The following is a 23,390-nucleotide window of genomic DNA, read 5'->3' as shown; positions in this document are numbered from 1 at the left end:
AGTTAAAATGAAAAAATAATCAAAAGATGACTTGAGGCCCATTAGCATAATTGAAATTTCATTGTTTGCTTTCATATTATAGAGTTATTCCATTATAAACGTAAGTATTGCTTTCAAGATAGGGATGAATTCCATAGAAGTATATATTAAATGAAATGTGTGACCTAGGAGACAGGGGACAAATAAAGTAGGCAAGGAAGCCATTCCCCATACTCCACAGAGAGCCATGAATTGCTTGGGTGTTTTGAAAATTTGGAGTTTGAAAGCAATGAAAACAGCAACTGATCTTTATATGATGAATATAAACATCAGTGAAGCCCCCATACTCAGTAAAAATCAGAAATGAACGAATAAAAATGAAGTAGATGAGAACAAGAAGGATGCTGTGTTGTGAATTCATCTGATAGCTGGCTTAGGACCCATAAGAGACTCCCTCTGAGAGAATCTTACTTTAACAATGCATGGTAGAAATGTTGGAGTTGAAAATGAAAATAATGTACATGTCCAAAAGTATTCAAATTAGAGTTTTTAGCAGCATTTATTGTTTGGCTCTTTTTTCCTATGCCTCTTTTTACATATATTAGTTAAAATGTCTTCTGTTTCTTCAGAAATTTTTCATAGTTATATTGCCCTTTGAACAATATTAGTGAAAAGTTGCATTATGGTTTTTTATATAAGTGTGGTAAGTTTCAGCACAGAAAGAGGTAAATAAATCAATGGGGAAAGACCTGAGGCTCCCGGATTCAGAGCTTATATCTGGTACGTACCAGCAAAGGCAGATAATTTCTCAGTTATTCTAATCAAATTATATTATTCCCCCACATAACGTCCCTGTTCACACACATACACACTATCATAGCCACTGCTATTGCCTCCACATTGTAAAATGCCACTGTGACATTTCCTGTGCAAGGGAAGGCTGCACAAATGCTCAGAATAGGGCAGTATAGGGATTCATGTACCTCACAGGTCACTTCAGGAGAATCTTCTGGATAAGCACCAGTAACCTAAAATGGCCCTTGGAGTGGCAAGAAGTAGTTTTTGAGAGCTTGGTCTTCCTGCCAGCGACTTGAGTCAAGTTTTGGCAACATCTTCCAAGGGCTTAGAAACCTCTAAGAAAATCCTCCCTGGCATTTGCCAGCCTTGCTTACAATGCATCAGCAAGCACCTGGGCATCAATTCACTGTGTTTTGGGGAGATTTATGTTCCTTTTTCCCCTTGGGTGGCCATTAAATGTGACTTCATTTTGGCTACAAATTTATTTTCTTCCATGTGCCAGCCCTAAATGAATTATTGACTTTATTAACCTATTATTTAAAACAAACATTTATATTTGCACAACAAAGATATATTTCTAAGATGTAGGATTAAAATTCATGCTCATTGAGAATAAATGCACATAGTACATTATGCTATGATATAATGACATAGTACAGGAAAAAAAAAACTTGAGAAATGACATAATCTATGTAACAGTTCTGCATACTATCAGATGTGATACTATCAAAAAGGACGTGGTTTTATTTTTTCAAAAAATGACAAGTTATGTGTCTTTAATTTTACCTCTTTTTAAAAACATATTAAATTTGCAGTAAGGTTGCAAGAATTGCCCGTTTTGATTCACCTAGAAGCCCTATTTGAGTTTTAGTGACTGTTCCAGTAATGTCCTCTACAAAATGATCCAATACAGGGTCACATGTTGTATCTAGTTGTCATGTGTATTTAGTCTCTCCTTCAATCCAGGAGTGCTGGAGTAAACTGCTTCCCTGAGAATTTGCCTTTCTCATGAGGGTTCCAACCTCTGTCATGCTGCTATCTTTTGTATACGTTCTTCTTGTGAATCAAAACTTCACACAGAGTCACTTCCTTATTCAACCTTTGACCCCTACCCCCAGCTACCATCAGAACTCAGACATGCTTCATGGGTTTTGATTGAATTATTTGCATTTTACTATCTTCTTGTAAAGGGTGTTGAGCTGTGATCTGGCTAGCAGTTAAACTACTAGTAGATCCCCCTTGATCCTGAAGTTTGTTTCATGCTTTGTTAAAGAGGGTCCATTGTCACTTAGAGCTTGGTCCTATCTTATTGTCTAGTGATTATTTCTAAATATGGCCTTTCTGGGTATCAGCTAAATATCTCAGGTGTGTAAGGCCTTGTCATTCTGCCTGGTCCTAAATACTAAAATCTCCTGCACTGCCTAAACTCGGGTATTTCCCTTTAGCTATCAGCCCTGGAGCAGGTGCTGTCAGCTAGGCCTCACAGTCCTGCCCTGTGCAAGACACCATGAAACATCTACACTGCCTATAGTCCAATCCTAGAAAACAGATGCGCCATATATTTTGTCCAGTTTTGTAGTTGTTCACAGCGGGAGTGTAATTTTGCCACATGTTATTCTGTGTTGGCTAAAAGCAGAATCAATTATGTATTTAAAGGTAAAATTAATACGTGAAAATACAGTCAGATACATTGAACATAAATTAAATTGAAGTACACATATTTGGAATTTTAAAAAGGGTCTTAGTAAATGAATGTGAAAATGCTTTTAAAAATATTAAGCACATTTGATTGACTGCAGCAATACTTTATTTAGCATAGCTACATAGTTATGATTCTTCATCACACTGATCAGCCAGTATGGCAGAATTTACTCTCATGCAAATGAATACTTAGCCACTTTATTGCACTTTCTTCCATTTCCGTTACACTTTCTAATCTCTTTATTTTTGTTTACTCCACAAAAGTCCCTTTTAGTGCGATTACATCCTATTATCTGAAGACACTTTCATTATTTTGCAAAGACTAAGCAGTACTGCATGGGTTGCATTAAAATGCCAGCTTTACTGAGTGGAGTGAGTAAGTTCTCAGGTTAAGGTAAATCATATGCAAGTCCTAGTAAAATCCACCATTAAAACAATGGTAAAGAATGCAGAAACATAAAGTCATCAACCATCAAACCTTAACTGTATTGATTTGAATAAATGGCATTGTAGATAAAATACAATTCTGTAAGTACCATGCCATGTTAACTGGGACAGCACTAATTCATTTAGCCCCGCCATTTCTAAGAATGCATTTACACCACTAAGTTCAGCACAACTGAATAATTATTAATATACATCTTACTCTGGAAAATATCATCTTTAAATTCCATTAGACTTTTACTTCAAGTGTTCCAAAGAAAGGTAGAATAAATTATGGAAATTGATAATGATATTAAATGGTTATATATATAAATGCATAATTGGTTCATTTTTAAACATCAGTTTTATCACATATCGTGGTTGCAATGGATTTGCAGGCTTACTATTGGAAGACAGTGTCAAGGATTGGAAGAATAAAGGTTGGAAGATTGCCCTAATTTAGTTAGAGGTGAGATGTGAGGTGTGTTTGCCCTTTTACATGCATGACCCCTAAGGTTCTCATTAATGAAAGAAGAAACCTCCATCTATGACTCTGATTATCCACATACAACAGAGAACAGAATGCATTATCGCAGGAAGCTCACTTTTGTCATGTAGCCACTTAAGACTCTCAATTACTTCTAAGTTTTCAGTAAGATGAAAGATAAAAACCACTGTTCCTTCAGGAGATACAGATCGTACTAAATAGTTTTCACTGGAAATGAGTTTAGCACAGAAGTCTGTGTCACTCAGCAGTGTGGGATGTAAGCAACATGCAAAGGACTCTCCTCAGAAACCATGGAGGATATCTCCATAGTTAGGAATTAAATTCAGCAGTAGTTAATGAAAATCCTACAAGGGCAGCTTACTCAAATGGGGAATTATTTTTTTTCATGTAATTGAAGTACATAAAAAGGAAATCAAGGGCGGATTCAACTATTCAAGAAAGTGTTTATGTCTTGGAGTCTTTTCTCCTGTCCAAAGATGGCTACCCCATCTCCAAGGGTGTCTATCTTCTGGGCAGGAAAGTTGAAGAATAAAGGGCAAAAGACAAAGGCCAAAGAAGCAAGCAGGACTGTCCCCTTTAAGTAGCCCCTTCTCCCTTAAACAGCAACTTCTGAGTGTATCTCATTGACCAGAATTGTGTCAAGACTGTTTCTTCCACACCTAGGAAGAATAGACCAGGTTAACCAATTAGAGAGTTTGAATATGTGATCTATGGACCTAGGTACACAAGGCAAAATTGCAGGCCAACATGTGGCCATACTAAGAACGAGGGAATTTATAAAATTTTGTCTCAGGAGCAAAGAGAACTTACCCTGTGATCCCAGGCTACTGATAGTAAGACAGACCCCAAGAATAAGAATAGAGGATTTGACTCTAAAAAAAAGAAAATAACCAATCCAAAAGAAAAGACATATAAATACTAACATTTTTTTGGTTTTTCCAATGAGAAAGTCTACCTGTCACTCAATCACCCTATATTGCCCTCTAATGACAAGCCTCCGCCACACACACAATTTCCAAAAAGATTTTTAATATCTCACACTTAAAACTCTCAGCCTGTATCAAAACATCTCATGTGGCCTGTAAATATGTATACCTACTATGCACTGACAAAAATTAAAAATTTTTAAACAGGCAAAATCTGTCAGGTTAGGATCATTACATATTCAAGGAAAGCCCCTAATAGGAAAGACAGACTAAAACCAACAAAAGGCAAAAGAAAGTTTAGGAAGAAATAAACTTCAAAAATATAAGCAATTAATGACATTAGAAAGATCATGCAACATTGAATCAATGAAATAATATCAAAGGGATATGATAAAGAAAATATAAGAGGTCAATAAACAAAACAGTTGTTAGAAATTAACACTGTCATAGTAAAAAATTTAAAAATTCAGAGGAAGAGGTAGAAAATAAAATCAAGCTAATCTCATGGAAAATTGAACAAAAAGTCAAAGAAATGGAAAATAAGAAATAAAGTGTAAGACAATCAAGTCAGTTTAGGAGATCCAACCTCCCTCTCATGAAAGTTCCACAAAGTGAGAAGAGACAAAACAAAGAGAAAAGAGTTTTTGAAGAAGCAATATAAGAAAATAGTTTAGAAATGAAGAAACAATTTCCACATTGGAAAATAAGCACACTGAAAAGAAGAGATAATGAAAAAAGATACAGCAAGCACAATGTTGTAAAAATTCAAAACAGAACACACGGAAGATATCAAAAGCTTACGGAGATTACGTAAGAGGATACAGATTTCAGAACAAAATCACTCTCTGCAGCAGGAATATGGGAGACTGAAGACATTGAAAAATGCCTTCAAAAGTCTGAGGCAAAATTACTTCCAACCTAGAATTTGTTATGTAGCCAAAATACTGCATCAAATGAAAAGTAAAAATTAAAACATGTTTACTCATGTAAGATCTAAAAATGTTCATTTTCATTGGCTTACTAGTTTTTAAGAAACTACCAGAAGCTGAACTTAAAGAGATTGAAATAATAAAGAGAAAAAGCAGAGAGTCCAGGAAAAAGGGGATCCAAACCAGGTATTAGGCAAAGGGAATCCCATGTTAGCCGGTAAGTGAAAATCCTAGGATAACAGTTGTGCAGCAGGCCTAGAAAGCAGCAGCCCAACTTGGAGTAAGAGGAGGAGTAAGCTGACAGAGTTCTAGAAAGAAGTAGTAGTAAAATAATTGATGTATTTAACCTGGGTGAAGGAATGCTTTACTATATTGGCTAGTGTGTTAGCTAATATAGAGTTGAATGAATTAGACATGTCAAATATCAAGCAAAAGAATAAAAGAAAGAAATATGTGGCAAACCGACTATACGGTGACCCCTGTGATCTTCAACTCCTGCTATTTTATCATTTCCCCATTTTAAGTTTGGATGGAGTCTGGTACCTGTTTCTCACCAATAGAATACAGCAAAGATGACAAGATGTCTTACACTCCTAGCAGACTTGCCCTCCCTTTCCTTCTGGCTTGAAAGAAGTAATAGGAAACAGAAATAGAAACAAAAAACAGCAATAGACTACATAAACTTTAGAAAAAACAAAGTTGTACTAGAGCACATATAAGTCACTATGTAGCTCAGCAATGAACAGTATTTATGGTCCCAACAATGTAAATTCTGAATGTTAACTCTACAAAAATTCCAAATTGAGAATGAGGGGGAAAGTATGTGTCTTAAATAATGGTGATGGTGACTTGAGTCTACTGATGTGGTAAAATGCTGTAGAACTGTAAACCAAAAGCAAACAGACAGACAAATAGACAAAAAGAGTGAGTGTAAATACTGGTGAAATCCAAGTAATGCCTGTACCTAACTAATAGTATTGTATAATACTCAGTTTTCTGATTTTGACTATATACTATGGTTATGTAACATATTACTATTGGGAGAAGCTGGGTGAAGAATACACAAGAACTCTAATTTTTGCAACTCTTGGGAGTCTTAAACTATTTTGAAATAAAAACTTATTTTTAAAATTTTAAAAAGTATATGTTTTGTATAAGGAAGGTTTATAAGAGGACCAACACATCATCTTCATAGTAGTAGTATTAACAAAATCCATTTCTGGAATTCCATACACTGTGCCTTTTCCAAATACTAAGATGCTGTTATTTCATAGATTCATCAGCAGTTTTATTCACTCTTCTCAGTTTTCTGATCAGTGCTTCCCCTTTCCCTCCTCCCTGACTTCCCCCCTACCAACCCTGACACTACCTCAGCCATTCCAGTTCTTTTTGCTGTTAAGCTCCTGCAACTCCCCTAACTCCTCCCATTTTCCTTTACTTAAAAGACTGTGCATGGACATGCTGGGTGAAGCCCTCTGAAGTGAACTAATCTCCCCAGTGGGAAGGAAGGGATTTAGACCACAGGTAACACCAACCCTCCTGCGTTATCTGAAAGAGAAATCAAGACTGCTGCTATTTAGAGCTACTGTAAAAGGCAGTGGGCTTTCTCTGAGATGATGACCTTCAAAGTTCCACTCAGAGCAGCTCAACATAGTTGCAAGATTCTGAGACTCTCTCCAAAACACCAGTAACATCAGAAGTAATTCTTAGGATATCTTTGGAGAGAGAGCTGACATCAAAGAAAGTCATTGGGAATAAAGAACAGAGGATACATATTTATGAATTTTTATATTTAAAATATTTTATTTCACTGATTTATAAGTCTGAACACTTTCATCAGTTTTATTTTTTCAAAGTGTGTTCAGAATTCAAGAAAGGAAATATTAGGCAACATACATATTGAAATTCCAATATTGTAATTTTGCTTATGTAGTAAAATTAAGACTCAGTACAAAACCAACTGACAATATCTAAAATTGTATAATAAATAAAGAAGAAGAATAACACACTATTTTGTTTGGAGATAAGTGCCAGAAAGTTTTGAAAATTGTCTTTATTCTACAGGTTATTGATGTTATATTTCTATATAATATGAAACCATGTCATTCTTTCTATATGTATTATAAAGTTATGATAATTATAAAAGTGTGACACTGCCCAAGTAGTCAATAAACAGATCTATATAGCACTATAAAAATTCAAATTTGTTTTACAAATGAGGTTTTCAATAAAGCAGACCTCTGAAAGGAGGAAGGAAAGAAGATAAATGATTGGCATACCTGGGCGGGTCATGTTATATACAGATAACCTTAGGTCTCATCTGTAAAACTAAGACCAGATCCTCTCAGAGTGGATAATGTCACAGAATTATAGGCCACTGGAGCAGGAGGGTGGAATAGGACTTTCCAGCACAAATGAGTTGAAAATTTTATGTCTACACAATATGTGCAAATGTGCACAGGAATGTTTATAGCAGTTTTTTTGATAATTGACAAAACTCGGAAGCAATCCAGATGTCCTTTAGTAGACAAATGGATAAATAAACGGTGATATATCCAGACAATAGAATATCATTCAGCACTAAAATGAAATGATCTATTTGGCCATGAAAAAAACTTAAAGGGACCTTAAATGCAGATTACTATGAAATTATATGGGATATATACTGTGGGGTTTTGATAGCGGGCAAGATTGGGCATACATGGGGGAAAAAATATAGGGAATCTCTATTTTCCACTCAATTTTGCTGCAAACCTAAAACTGCTCTAGAAAAAAATAGTTCATATTTTGTAAGGTACCTGAGTTCAGAAAATGTAATTTTTTATTCACTAAAAATATAGAAGCACATTTAAATTTAAAAATTAAATTCAGCTATGATATGGTTTGGCTGTGTCCCCACCCTAAATCTCATCTTGAATTATAATCCAAATTGTAATTCCCATGTGTTGGGGGAGAGACCTCATGGGAGGTGATTAGATAATGGCAGCAATTCCCCCGTGCTGTTCTCAACGTAATCAGTGAGTTCTCACGAGATCTGATGGTTTTATAAGGGTCTTTTCCTCTCTTTGCTCTGTGCTTCTCTCACCTGTCACCGTATGAAGAAGGATGTGTTTGCTTCCCTTTCCTCCATGATTGTAAGTTTCCTAAAGTCTCCCCAGCCATGTGGAATTATGAGTCAATTAAACCTTTTTCTTTTATAAATTACCTAGTCTTGGAGCAGTTCTTTACAGCAGCATGAAAACAGACTAATACAAGCTATCATACAGAGTAGTTTTGGATTTTTTAGGATAAACAGTTTTTTAAATAACACCATATTTAGAATCCCCAAAATATGAGGCTTTTAATTTATTCTTTGCTATGATCAGTGTTATAACAAACAACTCCTTAAATGAATTTTATGAGACATAGGTTACTTTGAATAGAGATAATTGGTTCAATGTATTCTTTAGATTAGTTCAATTCCAAAAATTCCATAATAGTGACCCTAAAGAAGCTATATTTGGGATATTATCAACACCATTATTTATTTAAATCAATTCCTGAAAAGCACAGATCTTAAAATTAAGCCAACCAGATCACTTAGAAGCTTTTTAATTAAATGTCAAAATCTTGGAATCTTGAAGAAACACAGGCACACGTAATACCAGGAAGAAATCTCTTTGAACAGTATTTTAGTTCGAACACTTTCAATTTCAAATGACAAAATCCCAACTCAAACTAGCCTAAAGAAAATAAAAAGGGGGTCTATACAGTTTAGTGGAAAGAATAGGGCTGGATCTAGGTTCTTCCTCTTTCTTCTTCCCTGAGCTCTGCACCTTATTGCTTTCTTTCTCCCTCCTCCTTCTCTCCCTTATTTTGCTCGCCTCATCTTTGTTTATCTACATGTTTTTATGTTATTTTTTTTTCTTTTTGATGATTTGATTCTTGCAAACAGTGGGAGATAAGTATGGCCTGTAGTTGACTTGGAAGGCACAAATCCTGGCTTAGACGAACTAAAGGAAGGAGAGAGCATTTATCTCCCAGAGGCTCTAAATGAAATCTCAATGAAGTTTTCTAATTGATCCAACTCACATCATGTGCCCATCTCTAGGCCAAAATCATTCAGGAGCCATCATAGCCTCTTTTAGCACAGAAAGGAAAACTCCACTGAATGGGAAGAGCAGAGATGGAGAAAAGGGGTGAAAATAAAAATTGGAGAGATGGCTTAATTAATATATTTAATTTGTTAATTTAATGAACTTAATGAATTGATTTAATAGAAAAAGATCTTGTTTTTAAAACCAAACTCCCAGGAGTAAAATTATGTTTTATTATAAAACAAAAATACAATTATATTTTATTAGGAAATTCAGAAAAATTATCTGAAATCTGATAATGAAGAGGTAGAGTACATTGGCTAATAATACTGAACACTTCAGGAAATATTTTCTTGAAAATGAAATATGACTGAAATTGTTCTTTATCATTAACCATATTCCCCTGTCAGGTAAGGTTCATTATGTACTGATCTGTTTATTTTTTTAAGAATTTTTCATTTTGAGGATATAATCAGTCTCTAGAGCTTTGATTGACTGGTTTATACAACAAGTGACCATGGGTTAGTTTTCAGATGATTAACAGTAAACTGTGTTTAAAATACTCTTCATGTAAAAAAAAAAAAAAAAAAAAATGCTTTTAAAAAAAAAATCTGAGATGAAACCTGAAGTGAAATATTAAATAGATACCATCTATTCTATGAATAATTTGGGTTTTAAAAAACTTTTTCTCCACAATTGGATGTCTCAGAGGTGTGGGAGTTTGCTCAAATTAATTGACATTTTAAATCTTGTGTTGACAATTCAAAATTCAACACTGTGGTACATATTTAGGTTTTAACAAAACCCTCGACATTCTTAGAGTAGCCATTTTAGAACTGTTGTTTCCTGGAGTCTTTCATTCCATAGAAATATTGATTGCAACAGGCTTCTTCTGATTGTGTCTGCTCTTTTAAATTAGGTCCCACTCCACATTACAAGAGAAGTTGTAAGGTAGAATTAACCCTAAATTCAATTATTTCCTAAAGATTTGAAGAGCAGTGCTGTTTATAAATGTCTCCCAAATCCTAGTTTCTGACCCAGGAAAGCAAACGTGTAGATCTTGTCCTCAGTTCCAGTTTCCTCTCCTACCTCAGTCAAAATGTCAATCAAGTCAGCTGGCTCTGCAGTATCTCAGGTTCCAACTATGCCACCTCTAGTCCAGCTCACAAATAATCACCAGTCCCTCTACCTTGTTCCTGTTTTTCCTGTAATACTTTACTATTTACCTATTTACAGTTAATTTGGTTTGGCAAATAGGTTGGTGATGAACAGAGACATAGATTTTGGAAAGCTAAAACTCCTCCTCACTGTGTAGAGAGTCTTACAATGTTGTAAGTCACAATGAAGTAAGAAGTAATACCAACTGCAAACAGCTAGGTAACACATACCGAGAGACTGACTTGACATATCTTGGTCATTCATAAACTGAATTGAATTCAACAGCTCTTGGGTCTGGGATTGTAAATAATGTCTGAAGCAGGATTTTTTCCAATATGGGAGAATCTATGTATCTATTTAATGTAAGCCCTTGACCTCTCTCTCTTAGACCTTCAGAAGTTTAATTTATTTCTGGACACCCGATTGCCATTGCTAAATGAATTCTATGCTCATCTGTCCCCTGTTCACTGTCTTTGGTAACCAGGATGCAACTCCTAGATTCTAGCCTGTATCTGCATTTCTATATTTTGACTTACTCTCTCTTTTAACCTAATTTCAACCTAAATATCTTCCTTATATCTGTTTTTATTTACTTTCATTCAGCATATGTGGGCCTCTGGGTTCTATTCCTAGATATGTTCCTTCTCTGGTGGCCTCTTGCAAAAAATATAATATTAAAATATGTTGCCTTTTCTGAGTATGCAATAACTAATGACAATAGGAAGACCAGAAGGAAGAAGGCATCCTTCCGTGAAACAGTCTTTGTAGAGAGTCTACAAACTATATAAACATAGCTAAAGAATGAAGAGTTGGCTGTATAAAGGGGTTGATAAGGTTTGGCTGTGTCCCCACCCAAATCTCACCTTGAATTCCCATATGTTGTGGGAGGGACCTAGTGGAAGGTAGTTGAATCATGGGGGCAGGTCTTTCCCATGCTGTTCTCATGATTGTGAACAAGTCTCATGAGATCTGATGCTTTCAAACATGGGAGTTTTACTACACAAGCTCTCTCTCTCCCTTTGCCTGTTGCCATCCACATAAGATGTGACTTGCTCCTCTTTGCCTTCTGCCATGATTGTGATGCCTCCCCAGCCATGTGGAACTGTAATTCCAATAAACCTCTTTCTTTTGTAAATTGCCCAGTCTAGGGTATGTCTTTATCAGCAGCATGAAAATGGACTAATACAGGCGTTGAGTAATTCCACCTAATTATTCAGTTTGTTGATTATCGAAGACATTCTCATTTCTTCATTTATTCTACTGTCTACATTTTTGCCATTTTAGTAAATGAAAAATTAAAATTTCCTAATATCTAACATGAGACTTAGAATTTTTGAATTTCAGTGATTTGTGTACCATTGTCAATCAAGATTCAATTCTCCTTGAATAAATATTTAAAATGTAGATAATTTCAAAATATTTGAATATTTTGTCATTCCAAACCTAAGACCTTCAGGGATATGAGGAGGAAAACATTTGTTGTCATTTTTAAAAGTGAACTAGGTGTCCTATTTATTGATGCTGTTAAGCTAAAATATTTCTTTAAGGTGGTTTTCTTCTTGATAATTTGCACAATACATTATCCAACCATTCAACTTTATCCACATATGTGTTATTGTTTCTGGATGTTGTTTTATGAAATATCTGCTTCAAAGACTATTTAAAATTCAGTGAAAAAAAATCTAAAAAATTTCTCCTTCGCCATTTAGCACTTCACTGAAATAATAGGAATACACAGCATTTCAATAAAAATGAGGATTTTTTTACACTTATATTTAATCATATATCTTAAATCTCTTCTCGTATCTTGAATCAGTTCTTTCTTATAGCTAGAGCTATTTGAGTACTGCTGCTTTGTTAGGCAGCATTTTTTCCAGGCTTCCTTTTTCAGTTGCTTTCCAAAGGTGCAAAAATAATCCTGTCACAACAGAGAAGAAGAGCTTATAAAGATGCTTTAAAAACCTTATCACCAGGAAACAGTGCATAGTGTATTGTATAATATAGTGTCTTAAAATACTTCTGCTTACCTCCTCATTGATGCTGCTACAATATTTACATAACACTGCTAAGTAATTCTTCATTATGTAGGTTATTTATCCTTTCTTTTGGAGACTGTCTTCCCAACACACTTAATATTATCGAATTGAGTCATTGTTTTTATTTCTACCTACTGTTTAGCTGCAATGAATCTTTTCTCAGTTCTGGGACTGCACTGGTGGGTCAGGATTCATGTTTACTACTCCTTGGGGTAAGAAATGAAGAGTAGGAGGAGAACTGTGGCAGGACAGAGTCTGGCTAGCCATCAATGCAGGTTGTTTATGTCTTCAAGATGGGTTATTTCAGAACTAGAAAAAATAAAAAAAGGAAAAAATAAAATAAGGGAGCTGTTTTGGTTCAGACGAATGGATGTCCTGGGAGAAAAAAGTAAAAGTAGAAACTAATATTTCAGAAAATACTTCAGCAGAAAGACATTTTTAGTGCAAGATATCTCACAGGCTAGGAAAAATTATTTGATGCATTAAATATTTTCAAGATTTCTGTGTTGAATACATTTTTAAACCCTAGGCTAGATGTTTTTGTTAACATTTTATGTTAAAGAATTGATTCAAATAAGAAAAAAAAAAAAAAACCTATCTTTCTGTATAACTGAGGAGCACTTCAAGGCAAACAAACATGTAGCACACTTTACCTAGTTTCAACCTGAAGATCAATCCAGATGAACAGGGTCTTTGATTTCCCTCTTTAACACTTCAACACTGTCAAGTCAGATTTCCCATTTATCTTCTTGTATGGGTGTACCACTATAGCTCGGACCCTCAGGCTGAGGTCACTTAGCTTCCAACAAAGTTGTCGGCCCCACTTCACAAATAAGTCACCTCATCAAACAACAACCAACACTGTCGTGGCTCATACCCACACCCTAATCTCCTGGAGCTTAAACATACTGTTTCTCAAATACATCCCTCTTCCAGCAGCTAGGAAAATGAAACCTAGAGGTCACTGCCAAGCTATAATTTTCCATATGATTTCTACCAATTGCCCAAGAAATCCCAAGGGAAAACATTTACAGTTACAGAGTTGCTGAGCTGCCTTAGATTTGCTAGAAAGAAAAAAAATCCTGGGTAATGTTTTTTGGGAGGGGTGTGTGTGTGTGTGTGTGTATGTGAGTGTGTGTGAGTGTGTGTGTGTGAGTGTATGTGTGTGTGTGTGTATTTTCCTCAGCTGAAACAGAAAGCAACTAAAATTTTAGAGGTTCTATAAACCTGTAGATTTTTCTTTATGTATACATAAAGTAGCCATATACTTTTTCTCTCACCAAGTAAAACAATAAAATTAGGAATCATTCTGTCAAATAAATGCAGTAATCCTTCCAAAACTAAACTTACCCTGTTATTTCAGGAGTAAATTAGACCTATTAATGTATCTAAATAGCTAAAAAGAGTTATGAACTAAGTAAAGCTTTGAATATATCTTGCTGGAGTATAAAACCCTCTCTTCTTTCTTATAATAGTAATAAACACATATTTATTGACTAACAAGTAGAAAACTGACACTAAACTATGGGCTTTTGCAAAGCTGACTCTCCATGACACTATTAGTTGGATTTTATCATCCCCTTATACTGAAGAGAAAAACAGCCTCGCAGAGAGCAGATGGCTTCCCAAGGTCGTTCCACCCATAAATGAGCTCGGATTCAGTTCTAACTCCAGCCCCCGTGTTATTTCCACTACTTGATGCTATGACTCTTCATTTGAAAATTTAATCATAAAGAATACTACATCATTAATCTACAAACATGTTTTCGTTCTACCCTGTAAAACTTGCTGAGTACAAAATGCTGTCCTCTGTTAAATTGCATAACCTTGGGCAGAGCTAGGGTAAAGTTTGATCTATAGAAAAAGGTCTGATTAAAAACCTAAATCAAAATAAGAACTAAGAATATGAAAAGTAAAAGTACATTTTCAAGCTCATGGTAAATTGTGTTTTCAGTAAGAATGTTTTTAGATAATTTTTGATGGGTATTTTTCAAATTACTTATTACAATAAAAATACTTGATTATTCTTAGTAACTGTATATAAGCATATTTTAAACCATTTGAAAGGATGAACATGTTTTAAAATTCTTAATGCTAATTTCTGCCTGATGTAGAGGGCTTATAACAGATGTATTAAGTACACTTGATGAACTTCCCAAGGATGAAACAATGAGTTCTTTCTTTAATGCTGAGTTTTAACTCTCACACAACATTAGTTTAAAAGTATATTAGTGAGATTTTTAAAAATCTAGAAGGCTTAATGTATTTGTGATTTTATTTTTTGTCCATATCTACGAGTATGTTGTCTCATATAAAATTGTATTACTAGAGATAAGAAGTCATTTTTATGATCCTGAAAATAGCAGTATACATAATACTAAGTATGTTTAGTAGGTGTTTAGTAAGTGTGTTTAGTAGGTGCTGTATAATAATGTTGACTTAGTTCCACAATTTCTATGTAATATCTTAGTTTAACTTCTGGACCACAGAATGGCATGGCATTAGTGCTGTTTGGCAGTGGGATAACTGTATGGCTACCATTCTGTTAAAAGTGTAACTAATGACAACTAATATTTCAGAGGTGCAGCTGTCTCATGTAGAGCTTCATAGTTTATGTGATTTAAAGAGTAATAGAAATAAATAAAATAAATTTTATTCTTTCTTTTTCCCAGTTGGCTTTTGTTGACATTTTCTCTGCGTTCAGCAACTTGCCATTGTTTACAAAGAAAGATGAAGATAAGATAAAGAAAGAGAAGGGGCCAAAAAGGCAAATTACTTACAGATTTAAAAAGAAAACAGGGCTAGTCATTTCTCTATCAATCGCTTTAATCACCAGGGAGATTACTTAATTATTACCCCCCTCTTATTTTTCTCATTCTCATAACTCAATTATTGGCTACCTTAGCCTATCCAAGTTTCAGCCTTCTGAGCACATTGGTTTTTCACTCATTTTTAGGCTGGAAATCCTCTTCAGCATTTTTCTATGCAAGCAACTTGGTTCAGATAGAGTCTGTACTCTCCATAATCCCCCAAAATAGCTTTTGTGTGTATAAATTGCTTTATATAGCTTAATATTCTTACCAATACATGAGCTCATTTGATGCTCCAAGTTCAGAAAAATATTTAGAAATTTTATGTAACTTACACAAGTGACATTCTCTTAAACACAGTACTGACTCTAGGACTATCTTCCAATGGGGAAGAGGAACCCTGGTAGAAACATATGCACTGATATATACAGAAAAATAAAGAAAACTAAATTCGTGGGAACTGTGGGAAGACAAAAAGAAACAAATACGCAAATGGCTTGGAATTAAGAAACATCTCTAAGGCTAAAAGCTGACTTCTGGGAAAAAAGTTTCTGTAGTAATTTGAAGGCCGTCCTACTCTCATGGATGAATCAATATCCAAATTTTCTGAGCATTGACTTCCTATCTGTATAATGGAAATAATAGTTGATATATCTAAGTCCTCTTCAATATGTCTACGTTTCTCTTCATCTCCCTGACACTGCTGAACAATATGGAATTCTATGTAGTTTGTCAATCTCATTCCTATCAGATAAATAATGTTCTACACCATTTGGAACTTCCTAATTCCACTCCATTGGATAATAAGCCAAATCCAGTTCTATTTTATAACTATAACAAAAATCTGCATTATTGAGAAAATTACATAAACATAGAAAAAATCACAAATTTGTTTTAACTTTTAATATAGCAAAACAAATATGAGGTTATTTCCACAGAGAATATGATTTTTTCTTCTTGCTAAATTAAGAACAATCAGGATAGAAACATTCAGTAATAAACTTTTTATGTTGAAATTAATATTTTGATGATAAAGATATCTCTCTCTCTCCCTTTCTCCCCCTCTTTCCCTCCCTCCCAATTTTTTCATGACAACACAGAAGCACAGAATTGAACTGATCATAATTTACATTTCAGGGTACAGTGGTGCCTACCTATAATCCCAGCTACTTGGGTGGCTGAGGCTGAGGCAGATCACCTGAACACAAGAGTTCCAGGCAGCAGTAAGCTACAATCCACAGCACTGTACTCCAGCCTAGATGACAGAGCAAGATCTAATTTCTAATAAACACACAAACAAACAAAAATTTTTTAAATTCACATTTCCCAGCTACAACCATCACTGGGTCATGAGAGGGACAAAAGGTAGTTGAATTAATCTGTAAAAGAGAACATGTAGAAAAAAGAGAATAAAAGCATGTAACCAACAACAAATATTTAAACGTGACTAAGAATATAAGAATTACTTTTAAAAGACCAATAATCAATGCAGTGAGGCTTACCAAAAATGCTAAAGACAGGGAAAATAGAATTTTGAAGTTAGGATCAGAGAAAAAAAACAGGTTACTTCAGAGTTACATTTTTTGTAACATATGGCAAAGAAAAAGCCATACTACTCAAGTATTACTTTATTTTCATCTTTACTGTCCAGGATAGCAGAAATAATGTTGGTAAAAGGAAACTGTGAGATTATAAGAAAACAAATCTTTCCCAAAATTACTTGATATTTTTTTGTTCCTGATGAACTATATATACTCAGGTTACAAAAAGAAGCTTCAAGTAAAATTTCTGTACCATTGAATTATTTCTTGAGAAACTATAAGTAACAATAAAGACAACCAAAATGTTGAAGAAGGGAAAAATGTTTCTTTTCAACTTAAAAGTCAAAGAATTCTATAATATACTGGAGAATTTGAAATTATTCCATAAAAGATTTATAAATATTTGAAATGTAGTTTATGACCAATTGGAAACAAATGATCAATAGGAATTAACATGGGTTCATTAAATGCAAATAATGTATGTTTTATTTTATGCCTTTGTTGGCAGACTTCGCCCATTTTTACGTCAGGTGATTTCTAGACATATAACTCAATTTATGCAAATCATCGGATATACTCTTAGGTGATATACTCATGGCCAAAAAACAAATGATGAAATCTTACTATAAAGCTCAAGTGGTTTAAATGGTTGTGCTAAAAATATGTTATAAATATTACAATCCCGAAAGATATTTCTAGTGGAACAGAGTTTTGTCTTGTGCTGTGTTCTGATGAAATTTATTTAGGAAAAATATTGTACAAGACTTGCTTAACCAGAAGAAACAGAATGGTAAGTGGTGCCCATAAGAGTGTAGCCCAAACACCAAGTATAATTTACCAAAGTATAATTTATCAAAAGTTCCAGTTGTTATGCTAAAATTATGTGTGTGCTTGTGCTGAGGTCACAGTTCCCAAGGGCTGCTCTCAATCAACTGCTGAGCCTGGCAGGGATACCGAGGTAAGCCTGTTCCTTGGAGATGTGGGACTCCTCTGACAAGTGACTTTGTCTCAAGGGCTTTCTGATGGCCTTGCTAAAACTTCCTTCTAATGCTGTCTGGGCAGGTGTAGATCTCCAATCAAGTCTAAGGTAAAACCAACTCAATTTGCCACTGAGGGCAGGCATGTAAATCACTGGTTTACACATCATGTTTGGCTATGAAGAAAATCAGGGTTGGAGCTTTGATTCTGGGCTTGAGAGTTTGATGTAATTCTTAGCTCTGCTCAACGGAAAATGAAAATAATAATATAAAGTGTACCTTCCTTAGAATTGAAGGGCATCAATAGATCCAAATGGGAAAGACAAAACTAGGAAATTGATGGAGATTTCAAAATGTTTGAAGTAATGTTAATCTAAAAGTAGTTCATATTTCTCCAAAGAACTACAGTCTGTAGGCACAACAGAGTAGAAACAACATAGAAATAGTTAAGCACTTCTTCCAAGAAAACACAGGGACCTGGGCACAGTAGCTCACACCTATAACCCCAGTACTTTGGGAGGTCAAGGCAGAAGGATTGCTTGAGCCCAGGAATTCAAGACCAGCCTGGGAAACATAATGAGACCCTGTCTTTACAAGAAAAAAAAAAGCTAGGTGTGGTAGCATGTGCCTGTAGTCCCAGCTACTTGGGAGGCTGAGGCAGGAGGATCACTTAAGCCTAGGAGGTAGAGGCTGCAGTGAGCTATGGTTGTACCACTGTACTCCAGCTGGGGTGACAGAGTAAGATACTGTCTCTATAGAAAATAAATAAAAATTTAAAACAAGGAAACACAGGAATGTCCAAACACAAACACATACCATTGAATTCAAGAAAAGCCTTCCTTTCTTTGTTTAGGAAATCTCCTTAAGGTTCCCCTCTATTTTCCTCCTGCTCAGAGCTTAGAGGAGGATAGCTCCTTCTAGCCCTGGTTGTTCTTTTGGTGTAGGTTCATGGTGGCCCACCATCTGGACTGTAGAGGTATTTATCTTCTTACTTTTTAAATTAACTTTAAAGAGTTTGATTTTTCCCTACTTATACCTTTAGGAGAGACTAAAAGATGTTTCATTTTTCTCATGCACAGTTATCCCTAATAGGCCTGAACTGCCAGCTCTCCAGATGTATATGGATAGTTCTGAATGCAGTTTAGATCCTCAGGCTAGGAGTCAGATAATACAATGAAAGAGATATTCAAAGAACTGCTTAGCAGGCATTTGAAGATGCTACACTGGAACTCAGGAAAACTGTGTTTATGGGTAGAGATTTATTAAGAATCATCTGCATTAAAAGAATAACCACAGAATCAGAAGAGCCATATTTAATGAGGAAGGTAGTGTAGGGAGATTTATCAAGGAACCAAGACTGAGTCTTAGAAAATGCCTATGTGGACTGGGTTTGAAAATCTAACATGGGCCTTCATAAAGCTCAGCTCTTAATTCTTTCCACAGGTCTCTGCTAGCTTGTTCTCCATTATCTTCTCACTGTGCAGCAGCTCTCACAGACTTAGCCTTCTCCACTATTATTCCGTCTCTTGGGGTTCTGTTCTCAATTTTTTTTTTTTAATAGAAATAGGATCTTGCTCTGTTGCCCAGGCTGCAGTAGTGTGATCATAGCTCACTGCAACCTCTAGCTCCTGTGCTTAAGCAATTCTTCCACATCTACCTCCCCAGTAGAAGGGACTATAGGAATGCACCTCCATGCCTGGCTTCTATGCTCATTTTCCTTAATTCTTCTGAAAAAAAGTATATGGGCTCTTTTTATTTTCTTTTCAGGCTTTTACTGGTGGCAACTATGTAAATCACAGAAATACACATAACCATACACTTGCATGAATGCATACAGTGGACATCAAAATAAAAAGAATAAGAAACTCTAGTCATTAAACGCAGTTTTAAAAAATCTCTAATTCAATAGATGGGATAAATGGATGCCTTACTACTTTCATTTAGCCCTAGGCTTTCATTCTTCCTGGAGATAAGAGCCTATCACATCTTCTTGGCCTTCATTTCCTTCACCTCTCTATAGCAGATGCCATTTGAGAAGTCCTCTTATCAGCTAGCATAGTATTTTTCGAATTCTCTGTACATGACCCACATTAAGAAACATTGTATAACATTTCCCAGTAAACACATAGCTGAATGTGGGTGTATGAGTTTGAAATAATTCCTATTGTTGCTGAGGCAAATGATATTATTTTTTATTCTACTTCTTCATTTTGTTTTTTGTTTTTTGTCAGTACAACATGTTGTATCTTATGAACAAAAAAATCATTTCTCGTAGTACTGGAGGCTGAGGAGTCCAAGATCAATTGACTGCAGACTCTGTGTCTAGTGACAGTCTGCTTTCTGGTTTATAGATGGCACCTTCTTGCTGTGTCCTCATATGGTGAAAAGAGCAAGGCAGCTCTCTGGAGCCTCTTTCATAAGAACACTAATCCACTCATGACAGCTGTGGGCTTATTATCTAATCACTTACCAGAGGTGTCACCTACTTATAGCGTCACTTTGGTGATTGGGTTTCCACATATGAATTTGGTGGGGGGACATAAACATACAGACCATAGCACCATCCCATCTAAAACCCAAACTTCTATAATGAGCACTTCTTATTCCTCTTCAACACTTGTTTTTCCTTAGCAGTTATCACTATCTAAATCTGTATATTTAAGATATCTCTCTTATTTACTATGTGTTTGTCTCTTCAGGAACATACATGCTAAGAGGACAGGTATAAAGAACAAGAGTGTTTTTGTGGGGGAAAGAAAACTTACAAGTAGAATAATAGCAAAGCAAACATTTTTCACATGCTCTTATTACACCACAAGTGTGGCTAGGCCAGGTAAGGCTGGAATGCGTGGTCTAAAGCAGGCATGAGGCAGAGAGGACTCCTGCCCCTGTGACGCTCCACACCTTTATAGGGACAAGAAGAAAAAAACAATTTTATATGTTAACAAGGGAAACTTCTGTTCAAGAAACTAGACTTCTAACTTTCTCTTAAAAACTGTGAGGAGTAATTGAAGATTTTAAGAAGGAAAAAGACATGAGCAGACTTGCCTTTTACGAAGCGTGCTTTATTATAGTGTGTAGAAATTGCTCAGAATAGCTAGTATTAGCAGTTCCTCTTGTCACTTTCTCTACCTTCTGAGAAATTGGCTATGGCCCTCTCTAGGTTAAGGAATCTGACTGGTCAAGACCTCAATAAATCTTAGGTAGTTCAGGAGAACACTTGACTTCTTTGGCTGTAAAGAATATGGGCTTGAGCGATGCCCTATACAGCCATTATATTCAAGGCGGGGAGAACAAGGATAACAATATGATGATTTTTTTCTACTTTATTCCCATTTTTTGAATTGTAGTAGACAAAAACTCCTTTTCACCTTATAACGCTAAATGTTTGTTAGCTGATATGATTTGATTTGCTTTTTATAAGATTGTAATAATATATTATTTGTTTCTACAAGGAATCTAAAATATGAAAGACTAAACTTTCTTTGTTTCTATAAATTGGGAATTTTATTAAAATCTTAGAATTCTAAAATCTTTTCATTTCTAGGTAAGCACTATTAAATAGAGATACAATGTGAGACACAAATACATATGTAATTTAAAATATTCTTGCAGTACATTAAGAAAAATAAAAAGAAACATGAAATTTATTTAATACTATATTTCATGCACAGTAGTATATATAAAATAGTACCATTTCAACATATAATCAACATAAATATTAAATTAGATATTTTGCATTTTTTATTTTAAGTCTTCAAAATCTAGTATATGTTTTTCACTTGCAACACATCTCATTTCAGAATAGCCACACCTCAGGTGCTCAATACACTCACATGGTTGGTGGTTACCATATTGGGTAACATAATTCTAGATAGTTATCAAGTGAAAAACACTGAAAAAACAAGGGCAGAGAATGAATGTTTACTGAGTCCTGTACCTACTTCCAGACAGACTGCACTAGCAATTTTGTACTGATTAAAAATTTAATCCTCATAAAAACATGTGAGGTAGTCCTTAAAATTCTCGTATTTCAGATTTCAGATTTTAAAAATTGCTACTTAGAGGATTAAGAAATTTGTCAAAGTCATCCAGCTAATAAGTCTATCTGGCTCCAAGGTATCTTTTTGTAGCCCTCTTTTCTACTTCAAATCAGGTGTCTTTACTATGTTTGTCATTATTAATAAGTTTAAACTATGATAAATATTACAAAATTCCTAAATTATTAACTAGGAAATTATTACGTAGGGAAAAGGTAAATAGGCTTGTTTTCTTTAGTGGTTTGAAAGAGATGCACATACTATCATTCTGTTATTAAAAATGTAATTTTGGATACACTGATTTATAAATTTTATATAAATCATAAATGCAGGATCTCTAAAATGATATCTTAATCTGGTGCTTGTCAGTTTCTGTCCCTTATCAACTCATTCTCTTTACAAACTGTGAATGTCTTGGTCTTGGTTGTGAAGAGCATGTGAATAGGACATTGTCAGGGTCTGACATGACTGAAGATAATATGTTTGTTCTGATTTGCTGTGCATGAAAAATATTAATCCCACAACATGTAAACCTATATTTATAAGCCATTACAAATTGATGTTCTGCATATTTTGGTCACAGCTAATTCTGACATGGTTGAATGTGAAATTGGCCATGTAGTATTATGAAGATAAAAAAGAAATTATTGCATGTATTTTGTTATTTGGATTTGATATATACCACTAATCATAGAGCTTTCTATTTTGATAACCTGCTGTTGAGAACAAAGCAGTGTTTAAAGGCTCATGAAATGTTTTATGCACTATCTGATTGAAAAAACAAGAAAATAATCTCTTTAAACACTAGGGAAAAGTATAAAATTCCAGATACTATAATTGTGAAAGAATAGATTATAGGAAAGAAGCTATTTTTGAGGTAGAGAGTGATATGATTCTATAGTAAAATAGAAGCACAATGCAGGTGAAGGTAATTTCTTAAAAATAATTATCAAATAAGCAAAATGTCCAAAAGTTTTATCTATCTACATTTCCAGCAAAACTGAAATGCAACATGTCAAATTACATAGGAAATTAAAATAAATAAAAACCAAACAGAAAGACTTTTATTTTTGATAGCTTATTAATCTCTAATAAAAAATTTATATACTCTTGGCCGGGCGCAGTGGCTCAAGCCTGTAATCCCAGCACTTTGAGAGGCCAAGACGGGCGGATCACGAGGTCAGGAGATCGAGACCATCCTGGCTAACACGGTGAAACGCCGTCTCTACTAAAAAACCCAAAAAACTAGCCGGGCGAGATGGCGGGCGCCTGTACTCCCAGCTACTCGGGAGGCTGAGGCAGGAGAATGGCGTGAACCCGGGGGGCGGAGCTTGCAGTGAGCTGAGATCCGGCCACTGCACTCCAGCCTGGGCGACGGAGCAAGACTCAATCTCAAAAAAAAAAAAAAAAAAAAAAAGAAATTTATATACTCTTACTGATAATCTAAAGTTAACTGTTTCTTGAAAAAAACTACTGATTATCTTTACT

This window comes from Theropithecus gelada, chromosome 7b (assembly GCF_003255815.1).
Source record: "Theropithecus gelada isolate Dixy chromosome 7b, Tgel_1.0, whole genome shotgun sequence".
In the NCBI taxonomy this organism is placed as follows: Eukaryota; Metazoa; Chordata; class Mammalia; order Primates; family Cercopithecidae; genus Theropithecus; species Theropithecus gelada.
The sequence above is the reverse complement of the archived record's forward strand: the minus strand, read 5'-3'. Positions refer to the sequence as shown.